The 15300-nt window shown below is 38.1% G+C and overlaps 1 pseudogene; it reads right to left on the bottom strand.

Moving 5' to 3' along the window:
* Positions 1-1180: 1180 nt before the first annotated feature.
* LOC136161869 (olfactory receptor 6C1-like) lies at positions 1181-14867 on the bottom strand (annotated as a pseudogene).
* Positions 14868-15300: the final 433 nt, after the last annotated feature.

Raw genomic sequence — 15300 nt, 5'->3', positions numbered from 1 at the left:
GGCTTTCTTACCTCTGCTTGCTGTTCTTGGGAACTCTGCATTCAAATGGGTATATCTTTCCTTTTCTCCTTTGCCTTTCACTTTTCTACTTTTCTCAGCTATTTGTAAGACCTCCTCAGGCAACCATTTTGCCTTTTTGCCTTTCTTTTCCTTGAGGGTGGTTTTGGTCACTGCCTCCTGTAGAATGTCATGAACCTTCGTCCATAGTTCTTCAGGCACTCTATCAGATCTATTCCCTTGAATCTATTTGTCACTTCCACTGCATAATCATAAAGGATTTGATTTAGGTCATACCTAAATGGCCTAGTGATTTCCCCTATTTTCTTCAACTTAAGTCTGAATTTTTCAGTAAGGAGCTCATGATCTGAGCCATTGTCAGCTGCCAGTCTTGTTTTTGCTGACTGCATAGAGCTTCCCCATCTTCAGCTGCAAAGAATATAATCAATCTGATTTCAGTATTGACCGTCTGGAGATGTCCATGTGTAGAGTCTTTTCTTGTGTTGCAGGAAGAGGGTGTTTGCTATGACCAGTGTGTTCTCTTGGCAAAACTCTATTAGTCTTTGCCCTGCTTCATTCTGTACTCCAAATTTGCCTGTTATTCCAGGTATTTCTCGACTTCCTACTTTTGCATTCCAGTCCCCTTGATGAAAAGGACATCTTTTTTGGGTGTTATTTCTAGAAGGTCTTGTAGGTCTTCATAGAGCCATTCAACTTCAGCTTCTTCAGCATTACTGGTTGGGGCATAGACTTGGATTACAGTGATATTGAATGGTTTGCGTTGGAAACAAACAGAGTTCATTCTGTCTTTTTTGAGATTGCACCCAAGTACTGCATTTTAGACTCCTTTGTTGACTATGAGGGATACTCCATTTCTTCTACTACTTACCCACAATAGTAGATATAAACGTCCTCTGAGTTAAATTTGACCATTCCAGTCCATTTTAGTTCACTGATTCTAAAATGTTGATGTTCACTCTTGCCATCTCCTATTTGACCACTTCTGATGTACCCTTTCACGGGGTCACAAAGGGTCAGACACGACTGAGTGACTGAACTGAACTGAACTGAACTGATTTACCTTAATTCATGGACCTAACATTCCAGGATCCTATGCAGTATTGTTCTTGACAGCATCAGACTTTACTTACATCACCAGTCACATGCAAACTGGGCATCATTTTCACTTTGGCTCCATATCTTCATTCTTTCTTGAGTTATTTTTCCGCTCTTGTCCAGTAGCATATTGGGCACCTATCGACCAGGGGAGTTCATCTTTCAGGGTCATATCTTTTTGCATTTTCATACTGTTCCTGGGGTTCTCAAGGCAAGAGTACTGAAGTGGTTTCCATTCCCTTCTCCAGTGGACCACGTTTTGTCAGAACTCTCCACCATGAAGAATGTTCAAACTACACACAATTGCACTTATTTCACACTCTAGCAAAGTAATGGTCAAATTCTCCGAGTGAGGCTTTAACAATACATTAACAGAGAACTTCCAGATGTTAGAACTGGATTTAGAAAAGACCGAGGAACCAGAGATCAAATTGCCAGCATCCGTTGGACCATAGAAAATTCAAGAAAGTTCCAGAAAAACATCTACTTATGCTTTATTGACTATGCCAAAGCCTTTGACTGTGTAGGATCACAACAAAGTATGGAAAATTCTTAAAGAGATTGGAATACCAGATCACCTTACCTACATCCTGAGAAATGTGTATGCCATTCCAGGAGCAGCAGTTAGAACCAGACATGGAACAATGGACTGGTACCAAATTGGGAAAGGAGTACACTAAGGCTGTGTATGGTCACCCTGCTCATTTAACTTATATGCAGCGTACATCATGCGAAATGCCAGGCTGAATGAAGCACAAGATGGAATCAAGATTGCTGAGAGAAATATCAATAACCTAGATAAGCAGATGACACAATCCTTTGGGCAGAAAATCAAGAGGAACTAAAGAGTCTCTTGATGAAAGTGAAAGAAGAGAGTGAAAAAGCTGGCTCGAAACTCAGCATTCAAAAAACTAAGATCATGGCATCCGGTTCCATCACTTCATGACAAACACATGGGGAAACAATGGAAACAGTGACAAACTTTAATTTCTTGGGCTCCAAAATCATTGCAGATGGTAACTGCAGGCATGAAATTAAGACACTTGCAACTTGGAAGAAAAGCTATGACCAAACTAGACAGCATATTAAAAAGCAGACATTACTTTGCCAACAAAGATGCATCTAGTTAAAGCTATGGTCTTTTTCAGTAGTCATGTATGAATGTGAGAGTTGGACCATAAAGAATACTGAGTGCCAAAGAATTGATGCTCTTTAACTGTGATGTTGGAGAAGATTCTTGAGAGTCCCTTGGGCTGCAATGAGATTAAATCAGTCAATCCCAAAGAAAATCAATCCTGAATATTCATTGGAAGGGCAAATGCTGAAGCTCCAATACTTTGGCCACTTGATGCAAAGAACTGGCTAACTGGAAAAGACCCTGATGCTGGGAAAGAGTGGAGGCAGGAGGAGAAGAGGATGACAGAGGATGAGATAATTGGATGGCATCACCGACTCAATGCACGTGAGTTTGAGCAAGCTCCAGGGGTTGGTTATAGACCAGGAAGCCTGGCATGTTGCAGTCCATGGGGTCGCAAAGAGTTGAACATGAGTGAATAACTGAAATGAACTACGAAATATAGTATATACATTTTTTGCCTTTAAATTCTCATCATTCTCTCATGTACTGCCCTTCCTTTGGGCTCATCATTCCACCCAACCTTGGAACTGACCTCATTTCCCTCTTTGAAATGTTTTTTAATTCCATGTATTCACAATATTTCTTGGAAAATTAAGGACAGACAGAAAGAGGCCGAGCAGCAGCACCTGAGAGAGACTTGCATTTTGATTTTGACAGGAAACAGCCTTTCTAGAAATTCAGGAAATATTAAATGAGGTGGAATACTATTTTTCAATGTCTTTTAATTGTTGGATAATTGCTTTACAATGTTGTGTTGGTTTCTGCCATACGTTAACGTGAGTCTGTCATAAGTATACACATGTCCCCTCCTTTTTGGACTTCACTCCCACCTCCTACGCCAGCCCACCTCTCCAGGTTGTCATAGAGGCCTGGGTTAAGCTCACAGTGCTGTACAGCAGCTTCTCATTGGCTATCTGTCTTACATATTTTAACGTATGAGTTTCAATGTTAGTCTCTCAATTTGCCCCATCCTCTCCCAACCGCCACCCCGTTATGTTCACAGGTCTGTTCTCTATGTCTGTGTCTCTAATTGCTGCCCTGAAAGTAGGTTTATCTGTACCATTTTTCTAGATTCCATATATATATGTGCTAATATACAATATTTGCTTTTCTCTTTCTGATTTACTTCACTCTGTATAACAGGCTCTAGGTTTATCTACCTCATTATATTTGATTCCAGTTTGCTCCTTTATGTGGATGCTTGGCTTGTTATGAACTAGTTTGTAACCCAGCATATGGTTGTGCATGTGTGCTCAGTCATGGCCAACTCTTTGTGACCCTGTGGACTATAGCCTGACAGTCTCCTCTGTCCATGTGCTTACCACAAATTCTTTATCCATTCATCTGTCGATGGACATCAAGGTTGCTCCCATGTCCTGGCTATTGTGAACAGTGCCACAATGAACATTGGGGTACCTATGTCTTTTAGAATTGCGATTTTCTGAATATATGCCTGGTTGTGAGATTGCTGGGTCATATGGAAGTTTTATTCCTAATTTTAAAAAAAATCACCATACTATTCTTTATAGTGGCTCTATAAATTCACATTCCCACCAACTGTGCAAGAGGATTCCCATTTCTTCACATCATTTCCAGTATTTGTTTGATGATGGCCATCTTGACTGATGTGTTTACCTCATTGTAGTATTGACAAGTGAAGTTGAGTATTTTTTTCTATTTTTTTTTTTTGTGTTTATTAGCCATCATTATCTCTTCTTTGGAGAAATAGCCATCTATTTAGGTCTTCTGCCTATTGTGTCAATGACTTGTTCTTTTGTTATTGAACTACATGAGTTTCTTTTATATTTTAGAAATTAATCCTTTGTCAGTTGCTTCATTTGCAAATATTTTCTCCCATTCTGAGGGTTGTTTTGTCATCTTGTTTATGATTTCCTTTGCTGTGCAAAAGCTGTTAAGTTTAATTAGGTCCAACTTGTTTTTTTTTTTTTTTTTTTTTTTTTTTAATATTATTTTATTAGTTGGAGGCCAATCACTTTACAACATTTCAGTGGGTTTTGTCATACATTGACATGAATCAGCCATATAGTTACATGTATTCCCCATCCCGATCCCCCCTCCCACCTCCCTCCCCACCCGACTCCTCAGGGTCCTCCCAGTGCACCAGGCCCGAGCACCTGACTCATGTATCCCACCTGGGCTGGTGGTCCGTTTCACCATAGATAATATACATGCTGTTCTTTCAAAACATCCCACCCTCACGTTCTCCCCCAGAGTTCAAAAGTCTGTTCTGTATTTCTGTGTCTCTTTTTCTGTTTTGCATATAGGGTTATCGCCACCATCTATCTAAATTCCGTATATATGTGTTAGTATACTGTAATGTTCTTTATCTTTCTGACTTACTTCACTCTGTATAATGGGCTCCAGTTTCATCCATCTCATTAGAACTGATTCAAATGAATTCTTTTTAACGGCTGAGTAATATTCCATGGTGTATATGTACCACAGCTTCCTTATCCATTCATCTGCTGATGGGCATCTAGGTTGCTTCCATGTCCTGGCTATTATAAACAGTGCTGCGATGAACATTGGGGTGCACGTGTCTCTTTCAGATCTGGATTCCTCAGTGTGTATGCCCAGAAGTGGTATTGCTGGGTCATATGGCAGTTCTATTTCCAGTTTTTTAAGAAATCTCCACACTGTTTTCCATAGTGGCTGTACTAGTTTGCATTCCCACCAACAGTGTAAGAGGGTTCCCTTTTCTCCACACCCTCTCCAGCATTTATTGCTTGTAGACTTTTGGATAGCAGCCATCCTGACTGGCGTGTAATGGTACCTCATTGTGGTTTTGATTTGCATTTCTCTGATGATGAGTGATGTTGAGCATCTTTTCATGTGTTTGTTAGCCATCTGTATGTCTTCTTTGGAGAAATGTCTGTTTAGTTCTTTGGCCCATTTTTTGATTGGGTCGTTTATTTTTCTGGAATTGAGCTTCAGGAGTTGCTTGTATATTTTTGAGATTAATCCTTTGTCTGTTTCCTCATTTGTTATTATTTTCTCCCAATCTGAGGGCTGTCTTTTCACCTTACTTATAGTTTCCTTTGTTGTGCAAAAGCTTTTAATTTTCATTAAGTCCCATTTGTTTATTTTTGCTTTTATTTCCAATATTCTGGGAGGTGGGTCATAGAAGATCTTGCTGTGATTTATGTCGGAGAGTGTTTTGCCTATGTTCTCCTCTAGGAGTTTTATAGTTTCTGGTCTTACATTTAGATCTTTAATCCATTTTGAGTTTATTTTTGTGTATGGTGTTAGGAAGTGTTCTAGTTTCATTCTTTTACAAGTGGTTAACCAGTTTTCCCAGCACCACTTGTTAAAGAGATTGTCTTTTTTCCATTGTATATCCTTGCCTCCTTTGTCAAAGATAAGCTGTCCATAGGTTCGTGGATTTATCTCTGGGCTTTCTATTCTGTTCCATTGATCTATATTTCTGTCTTTGTGCCAGTACCATACTGTCTTGATGACTGTGGCTTTGTAGTAGAGTCTGAAGTCAGGCAGGTTGATTCCTCCAGTTCCATTCTTCTTTCTCAAGATTACTTTGGCTATTCGAGGTTTTTTGTATTTCCATACAAATTGTGAAATTATTTGTTCTAATTCTGTGAAAAATACCGTTGGTAGCTTGATACGGATTGCATTGAATCTATAGATTGCTTTGGGTAGAATAGCCATTTTGACAATATTGATTCTTCCAATCCATGACTTAACCGTGTCATTGCTCTCAAGGATTATATTCTCATTGTGGTTCAACTGGTAATATTTGACCCACAATATCCTTCATTCCTGATATTGCAAAATTGGTGCACATTTCATTATACTGTAACTCATAATTGATTCTTGTTTCTTATCTGAGCTCTGTGTACAAACTCAGTTGCACTTGGGGGAACTAGTCAAATATTTCTTATATTTACACCTTTCACATAATAAAGCATTACTTATTAAAACATTTTTTTAGATTAATGCACAGATTTTAAATGAAGATTTTGTAATTCTATGATTATTTATCCATGCAATTTAAGTAATATTTTCCTTAGGCTTCCGAGACTGTTATATTTTCCTACGAATGCTGCTTTGAGAAAAAGAGATTTAGAAATTTCTTCCCCATGTATGTCAAACACAGGGAATTGGATTTACCTTGTCTTTCCTGTTTTCTCAGGGTAATTTGTTAAGTAAACAGAGGGCTGATGAGGCATTATGAAAAGACACAGGTGAATCGGTTTTGTGAGTATTAATAAGAAAGTGCTTACACTTCCTTAGTAGCTCAGTGGTAGAGAATCCACTTGCCAATGCTAGAGACACAGCTGTGATCCCTGAAGTGGGAAGATTCCTCAAGCCATGGAGCAACTAAGACCGTTTGCCACAAAATCTGAGCCTGTGCTCTAGGGCCTGGGGACAGCAATTACTGAGTCAACCTGCTGCAGCTACTGAAACCATTCCCACCTGCAGCCCTGCTCCACCTGAGGAGAAGCCACTGCAGTGAGATGCTCACACATCGTGAGTAGACAGCACCCGCCACCTGTCTCAGCTAGAGAAAGCCGGTGCAGCCAAAATAAACAAATAAATACAATTTTTTTTTTAAAAAGAGGCAAAAACCAAAATGATTGAGCTAAATGAAGTAACTTCGTAAACAACATGTCATACTGAGTGTGCAAAAATTTGATTTAGATTTAGAAATTGAAAAACTCGACAAAACAGCCCCTCAACTTCACCTCTGAGAGGCAGTTGTTAAACATTTACTATTCTCTCATTTAGAACATCTGTCAGTCATGTGGTGGATACTCAATAAATATTTCTGAATGAATAAATATGTTGCAATAATTTTGGTGTATAATCAATCTCCAGTACTCAATAAAATCTTAAAAACTGTTAAAGAATTTTAGAAACAAAATATGAGAAGAATCACTATTTGGATATAAAAATGTTAGTTGCTCAGTGGTGTCCAACTCTTTGCGACCCCATTGACTGTAGCCCACCAGGCTCCTCTGTCCAAGGAATTCTCCAGGCAAGAATCCTGGAGTGGGTTGCTAGTCCCTTCAAATATTAAGGCAAAGTCTCTTACCGGGACAGATTTCAAGAACCTGTGCACAATTGGGTCCCATGATGTGGTCCAGACAGGCTCCAGCTCACCACTGCTGATAGTGAACCAGTTCATCTACAAAGTGGACAAATATCCCTGCTTTCATGGGATGAGGGATGGGAGAGAATGTAGACAATAAGCATGAATGTAATAATAATAAGTGTTTTGAAGAGGAAGAAAAAGCTGAAATGGCTTGGAAGTGGGGAGCTGGTATAATTTTAAATAGTGTCAATGGGGTAGATTTTATTGAGGTGATATTTGGACAGAGATCTGAAGGAGGGATGGGTGCTAACTATGTGATTATCTGGGAGAGGGAGACTTTCCTGTTTAAGAAACATTTAGTATAAATACATTAAGGTCCTAGAAGGAAAATCATGTTAATTGCAAAGAATGATTTTTGGTTGTTTATTTTTTCTCATTTCTGATATTTTTCAATTTTTGTTGAACTAGTTTCCTGGATAGAATCTCCAGCAGAGTATTGAATAAAGCAGTTATAGTGGTCCTCCACATCTTATAAGTGATTTTACCAAGACTACAGCTACTATTTAAAACATTAAAAATGATATTTGCTGTAAACTTTAAATTTTGAATATTTTCAACTATACACTAGGATAGAGAACTGGAGAAATAGTTTCAAGTGCAGGTCAAGCAGATTCAATAGATATGAAGGCTATTTTATATTGCTTTACCTGTTTTTTGAAAAACTTTTAAATATTTTGTTGTATTTTAAACTAGAACCTATACAGCAAACTTTTTCTTACCTGTATATTTTTAGTATGAACTCCTAAAATATATATTGCTTAATCCTGATGCAGTTTCCAAGTTAGCTAAATTAGCAAAATGTCTTTGGTATCATTTATCACCTTGCACACACTTGTGCATGTTCATGCTCACTTGCTCAATTGTGTCTGATTCTTTGTGACCCCATGGACTCTGGCCCACCAGGTTCTTCTGCTTATGGGATTTCCCAGGCAAGAACACAGGAAGAGGTTGCTAGTTCCTCCTCTAGGAGATCTTCCTGACCCAGGTACTGAACCCATGTCTCCTGAGTCTTCTGCATTGGCAGGAGGATTCTTTACTACTGAGCCACTGGGAACATAATCCTAGATACCCAGTTGTCTCAAAACATCATTTTTTTTGTTGGCTTGTTCAAATTAGAGCCAGACAAGGAGCATGTAGTATATCAAATTGTGATGATCTGGTCAGGTTACTTATGCTACTGAAATAATGTTTTATTCTATTTTACTAAGAGACTTTAAAAAATCATGAATGGTCACTGCATTTTATCATTGCACATATGATTTTCATTTCAGCTTTTGTTTTTCATTTTTAGTCTTTTGATGAGGCAAATTCCACAAGTAAATTCTCTAAAGATAAATTATCTTTGGGATAGGGCCACATGTAACATGAAATACTAGTTTTGATCATTTCTTTTAGTGCATTATCCCCTTATTTATGAGTCAAATTGTTGGTGATTTTCTCACTTAATCTTTTGATATCAAAAACAATGTAAATGTCTAAAAATTAGTTAGAAATGTTTGCCTCATCTTTTCTTCTATAAATATTTTATAGATGTCCTCATTCACCTTCTTAACAATAAATAAATAAATGACATTTGCTGTTAAACTTGAAAGTCTTACATCTTTTATTGAATTTTCAAATTTTAGTCAAATTAACTTATGTTAAATAAGAAATAATATACTAGCCAATGTTTATGGAAAACCTTGTCCATGGGTCACAGTTGGTCCACCACCTATTTGTGTTAAAAGTTTAATTGGGCACACATGAACCCTTTCATTCACATATGGTTTATAGCTGCATTTGTATGACAGAGGGGGAGAATTGAGTAATTTCATCAGGGACGCTATGGTCTGCAAATTCTAAATTATTAATACAGTGTCCTTTAGACACAAATTGTGTTGACTTCTGATACTGATAATTAAAATGTTTACACTGATTGAAACCTTTATAATAACCACTAAAGAGTTTGTGTAAAGAGCCACATTATTTGATATCAACATAAACTCCTTCATATCTTTTGTAATAAAATTTGCAGTTCTTTTAATTCCTGAAACTATAACTCGCTAGTTTATGGTATATTTTTATTCAGCTATCAAGAACCCACATCATCAATCAATTCTAAACTTCAGTATTTTCAAATATTTCCAGTTAACTGTAGAAATTATTGATTCAACAAGAAGATAGGAGATAGTAGCTCCATGACTCTTTCGAAACTGGAAAACTCTTTAGTAATGTTTAAAGTTATTTTCTTTGTTTCTCAGCAAGCATGGATCTAAACTTTCAACTGAGTACAGTATATGCATATCAGGAATAATTTGGCTTAATGAATTACAATTACAGTCTTTATAGAAAAAAGGTTAGAAAATGTAAGATGAGTTTGGATAGCATTCAGTATTATTTAAAATTTTGGCTTCATGGAAAAGTGAAAAAAAAGTTTAGTGCCAGAATTGCATGATTGCATGATCTTGCATAATCATCTTCTAAATTCTAATCATTATAATGCTTAAAACAGAGTGAACATGCAAATTTTTAACAAAAGAAAATTTCAAATTTATATACAGTAAAATTTTGCCAATGTCAGTGTCTTTATCCCTATTAATTAAGTTTTTCATTTAATTAGGTAGCTGAATGCATTATATGTGTATGATATCAACTCAAAATAACCACTAATAATAGAAAGTTGTAAAAACTGTCAGCTATTGATTAATTACAAAAACAGCTTAACTTCAAGCTTTAATTTAAATATAAAACTGATTATAGCAGATGTAGTCATATATGGTTTCCAATAATTTTTAATTCTTCAGGCTTTTATTAGAAATTATTATGTATTACTTATAGTGTTCCCCAAAAGAGGGACAATCTCACAGTTTTCTTGAAAGTATATATTCATAATTGTTCTCAAATTGATAAATTACATGGCAGAGAAGATTTTAAGTTGGGTAATAAAAGATTTTGATTTCTCAAGAAACTATGATTTCATTAATTCTTTTTTTAATTTTTAATTTTTTAGTTGTGCTGTTTTTCACATAATTACAAAGTAGGCCATTGTATGGAGAGAATAGTATATGTAATACTTTAATAAGGCGGTCAGATTATGCTCATGGTCTTGTATAGTAAATTAAAAATAGTGTTTAGCATGATTTACTGTTTCCTGAATTTCTAGAAAGAACTCTCTCTTGTGCATTCCTGTTCTGCCTCTTTCTGTTGGAATTCAATTTCCCAAAAAATACTGTGGAAGAAATGGGCTTTTAAAAATTTCAAAGAAGGAAATTGCAGTTTCATAGTTACAGTGTGGAACACATGAGCAGCTGCACAATCATGCCAGGTCTTTGTGACAGTATGGACCGTAGCCTATCAGGATCCTCTGTTCATAGCATTTTCCAGGCAAGGATACTGGAGTGTGCTGCCATTTCCTATTCCAGAGTGTCTTCCGCATCCAAGGATCAAACCTGTGTCTCTTGCATGTCCTGCATTGGCAGGCGGACTCTTTACCCCTGGCACCAACCAGGAAGCACAGAATGAAAAGCTGAGCCCAAAGGAAGGTAAGTGAATGAGAGAAAGATGGGAATTTGAATAGAAAAAATAATATCTACAGTATCCTTGCAAAGCTTCTGTCAATGAAATTATGAGTAATGGAAAATAACTCTGGAGACAATATGAAAATTAATAGATTTTGAATAGTTCTGAGTTTTATTTAATTACATTTCATTATGCCTCTAATTTATGAAAATAAGACTTTTATTTTTTTCATTTTCTTGAGAAAAGTAAATTCTTCCTTGCCACGTTCATAAAGGCTCTTTTGACTTGCTGAATCCTAGGGTACAGATGAATAGGTTTAGCATGGGGGCAACTGAAATATTTAGCACAGCTACTCCCTTGCTCAAAAGAGACCCTGTCCTTTGCTGATGGATTCATGTACATGAAAATGCAGCTGCCATAAGAGATGGAGATGGCAATTATGTGGGAAGAACATGTGGAAAGGCCTTTGTCCTCTGAGTGATAGAAGGGATCCTCAAAATTGCTCTGATGATATGTGTATCAGTTTAGTTCAGTTCAGTCGCTCAATCGTGTCCGGCTCTTTGTGACCCCATGGACCGCAGAACTCCAGGCTTCCCTGTCCATCACCAATTCCCAGAGTCCACCCAAACCCATGTCCATCAAGTCGATGATGCCATCCATTCATCTCATCCTCTGTCGTCCCCTTCTCCTCCTGCCCTCAATCGTTCCCAGAATCAGGGTCTTTTCAAATAAGTCAGCTCTTTGCATCAGGTGACCAAAGTATTGGAATTTCAGCTTCAACATCAGGCCTTCCAATGAACACCCAGGACTGATCTCCTTTAGGATTGACTGGTTGGATCTCCTTGCAGTCCAAGGGACTCTCAAGAGTCTTCTCCAACACCACAGTTCAAAAGCATCAATTCCTTGGCACTCAGGTTTCTTTATTGTCCAACTCTCCCATCCATACATGACTATTGGAAAAACCATAGCCTCGACTAGATGGACCTTTGTCGGCAAAGCAATATCTCTGCTTTTTAATATGCTATCTAGGGTGGCCATAACTTTCCTTCCAAGGAGTAAGCGTCTTTTAATTTCATGGCTGCAATCACCATCTGCAGTGATTTTGGAGCTCAAAAATAAAGTCAGCCACTGTTTCCACAGTCTCCCCATCTTATTGCCATGAAGTGATGGGACCGGATGCCACGATCTTAGTTTTCTGAATGTTGAGCTTTAAGTCAACAAAAAGTTGACTCCCCTCTTTCACTTTCATCAAGAGGCTCTTTAGTTCTTCTTCACTTTCTGCCATAAGGATGGTGTTGTCTGCATATCTGAGGTTATTGATTTTCTCCTGGCAATCTTGATTCCAGCTTGTGCTTTATCAAGCCCAGCGTTTCTCATGATGTACTCTGCATGCAAATTAAATAAACAGGGTGACAGTATACAGTCTTGACATACTCCTTTTCCTATTTTGAACTTGTCTCTTGGTCCATGTCCAGTTCTAACTGTTGCATCCTGACCTGCATACAGGTTTCTCAAGAGGCAGGTCAGGTGGTCTGGTATTCCCATCACTTTCAGAATTTTCCACAGTTTATTGTGATCCACACAATCAAAGGCTTTGGCATTGTCAATAAAGCAGAAATAGATGCTTTTCTGGAACTCTCTTGCTTTTTCAATGATCCAGCAGATATTGGCAATTTGATCTCTGGTTCCTCTGCTTTTTCTAAAATCAACTTGAATATCTGGATGTTGACGGTTCATGTATTGCTAAAGCCTGGCTTGGGGAAATTTTTTTTTTTTTCATTTATTTTTATTAGTTGAAAGCTAATTACTTTACAATATTGTAATGGTTTTGCCATACATTGACATGAATCAGCCATGAATTTGCATGTGTACCCCACCCTGATCCCCCTCTCTGCTCCCTCCCCATCCCATCCCTCTGGGTCTTCACAGGGCACCAGCCCTGAGCTTGGAGGATTTTAAGCGTTACTTTACTAATATGTGAGATGAGTGCAATTGTGCGGTAGTTTGAGCATGCTTTGGGATTGCCTTTCTTAGAGACTGGAATGAAAACTCACCTTTTCCAGTCTTGTGGCCACTGGTGAGTTTTCCAAAGTGGCTGGCATATTCAGTGCAGCACTTTCACAGTGTCATCTTTCCGGATTTGAAATAGCTCAACTGGTATTCCATCACCTCCACTAGCTTAGTTGGTAGTGATGCTTTTAAGGCCCACTTGACTTCACATTCCAGGATGTCTGGCTCTAGTTGAGTGATCACACCATCATGATTATCTGGGTCATGAAGATCTTTTTTGTACAGTTCTTCTGTGTATTCTTGCCACTTCTTCTTAATATTTTCTGCTTCTGTTAGGTCCATACCACTTCTGTCCTTTATTGAGCCCATCTTTGCATGAAATGTTCCCTTGGTATCTCTAATTTTCTTGAAGAGATCTCTAGTCTTTCCCATTATATTGCTTTCCTCTATTTCTTTGCATTGATTGCTGAGGAAGGCTTTCTTACCTCTCCTTGCTATTTTTTGGAACTCTGCATTAAAATGGGTATATCTTTCCTTTTCTCCTTTGCTTTTCACTTCCCTTCTTGACATATGTATTAGTTCAGTTCAGTTCAGTTGCTCAGTCGTGTCTGACTCTTTGCAACCCCATGAATCACAGCACGCCCGGCCTCCCTGTCCATCACCAACTACAGGAGTTTACTCAAATTTATGTCCATTGAGTCGGTGATGCCATCCAGCCATCTCATCCTCTGTCATCCCCTTCTCCTCCTGCCCCCAACCCCTCCCAGCATCAGAGTCTTTTCCAATGAGTCAACTCTTCACATGAGGTGGCCAAAGTATTGGAGTCTCAGCTTTAGCATCAGTTCTTCCAATGAACACCCAGGACTGGTCTCCTTTAGAATGAACTGGTTGGATGTCCTTGCAGTCCTAGGGACTCTCAAGATTCTTCTCCAACACCACAGTTTAAAAGCATTAATTCTTTGGCGCTCAGCTTTCTTCATAGTCCAACTCTCACATCCATACATGACCACTGGAAAACCATAGCCTTGCCTAGATGGACCTTTGTTGGCAAAGTAATATCCCTGCTTTTTAATATGCTATCTAGGTTAGAGGGGAAATAATCACAAGTAAAATGGTCGATAGTACTGGACTTACAGTAACTGAGCTGTATGAAGAACACGAGTAATGGGAATATAGTTAGGAATGAAGCCAGCCAAGAGGCCAAGACAAGCAGTGTGAAGACTATGATTCGTGATGGTCATGTAATGCAGTGATTTGCAGATGGCAATGTAACAGTCATAGGGCACGGCAGCCAGAAGGTAAAACTCAGTGACTCCCAAGAGAATGAAAAAAATAAAATAAAATAACTGAGCCATACAATCATTAAAAGAAACGGTTTTATCTCCTGTAATAATGGTGGTCAGAAACTTAGGAATAGTGACAGTTGTGAATGACACTTCTAATACGGAGAAACTCCTGAGGAAGCAAGACACGGGGGTCTGGAGTTGGGCATCCTTCAGTGTCAAGGTGATAAAGGTCAGGTTCCCAGTGATGTTGAGCCTGTAGTTGATGAGCAGAAAGACAAAGATCACAACCTGAAGTTATGTGTCATCGGACAGTCCCAGGGGTAAACTCTGTTGTTTCTGTGTAGTTTCTCATTTTTGTCCTTCTTTTGTGTACATTTTGGGGGAAAAATAAAAAGAAGCCTCAAATAAAAGGGAGTTATTCCTGAATAGCACTGGAATTTATTTCTTTAAGTGTTATGCCATATTTGATTTGACTTGGGAGATCTTTAAAACAACTTAATAAAAATAGATAACTTGCTTTAAAGTAATTTTTTTCACCATATGCTGGTCTGAATTTCTCATAGAATTTTTCTTTTAAAACTCTAATTTACTGATTGAAGCCAGGCTAAAATTATTTTTAAAGAGCTAATCCAAATCATGGGCTTTCCTAGTGGGTCAGTAGTAAAGAATTTACCTGAAATGCAGGAGACATAGGTCCATTCCTTGGTTGGGAATGTTGGCTGGAGAAAGAAATGGCAATACACTCCAGAATTCATGCCTGGGAAATCCCACAGACAGAGAAGCCTGGCAGGCTACAGTTCATGAAGTTGCACAAGAGTGGGACAGGACTTATCCGCTAAATGGCAAAAATTCAAATCACGCACTCTGAATGGGAAGAGCAGAGATTTTAATATAGGCCTTTCTAAGTGTTTGAAATACCGAAATAGAAATTCTACCTATTGATTTTTTATTTATTTATTTTTAAAATTAATTAATTAATTAATTTTACTTTACAATACTGTATTGGTTTTGTCATACATTAACTTGAATCCTCCATGGGTGTACGTGTGTTCCCCATCATGAAACCCCCTCCCACCTCCTTCCCTATTATGTCACTCTGGGTCATCCCAGTGCACCAACCCTGA

The sequence above is a fragment of the Muntiacus reevesi genome, chromosome 1 (assembly GCF_963930625.1).
Source record: "Muntiacus reevesi chromosome 1, mMunRee1.1, whole genome shotgun sequence".
Lineage (NCBI taxonomy): Eukaryota > Metazoa > Chordata > Mammalia > Artiodactyla > Cervidae > Muntiacus > Muntiacus reevesi.
This window is presented reverse-complemented; position numbering and strand designations above follow the sequence as displayed.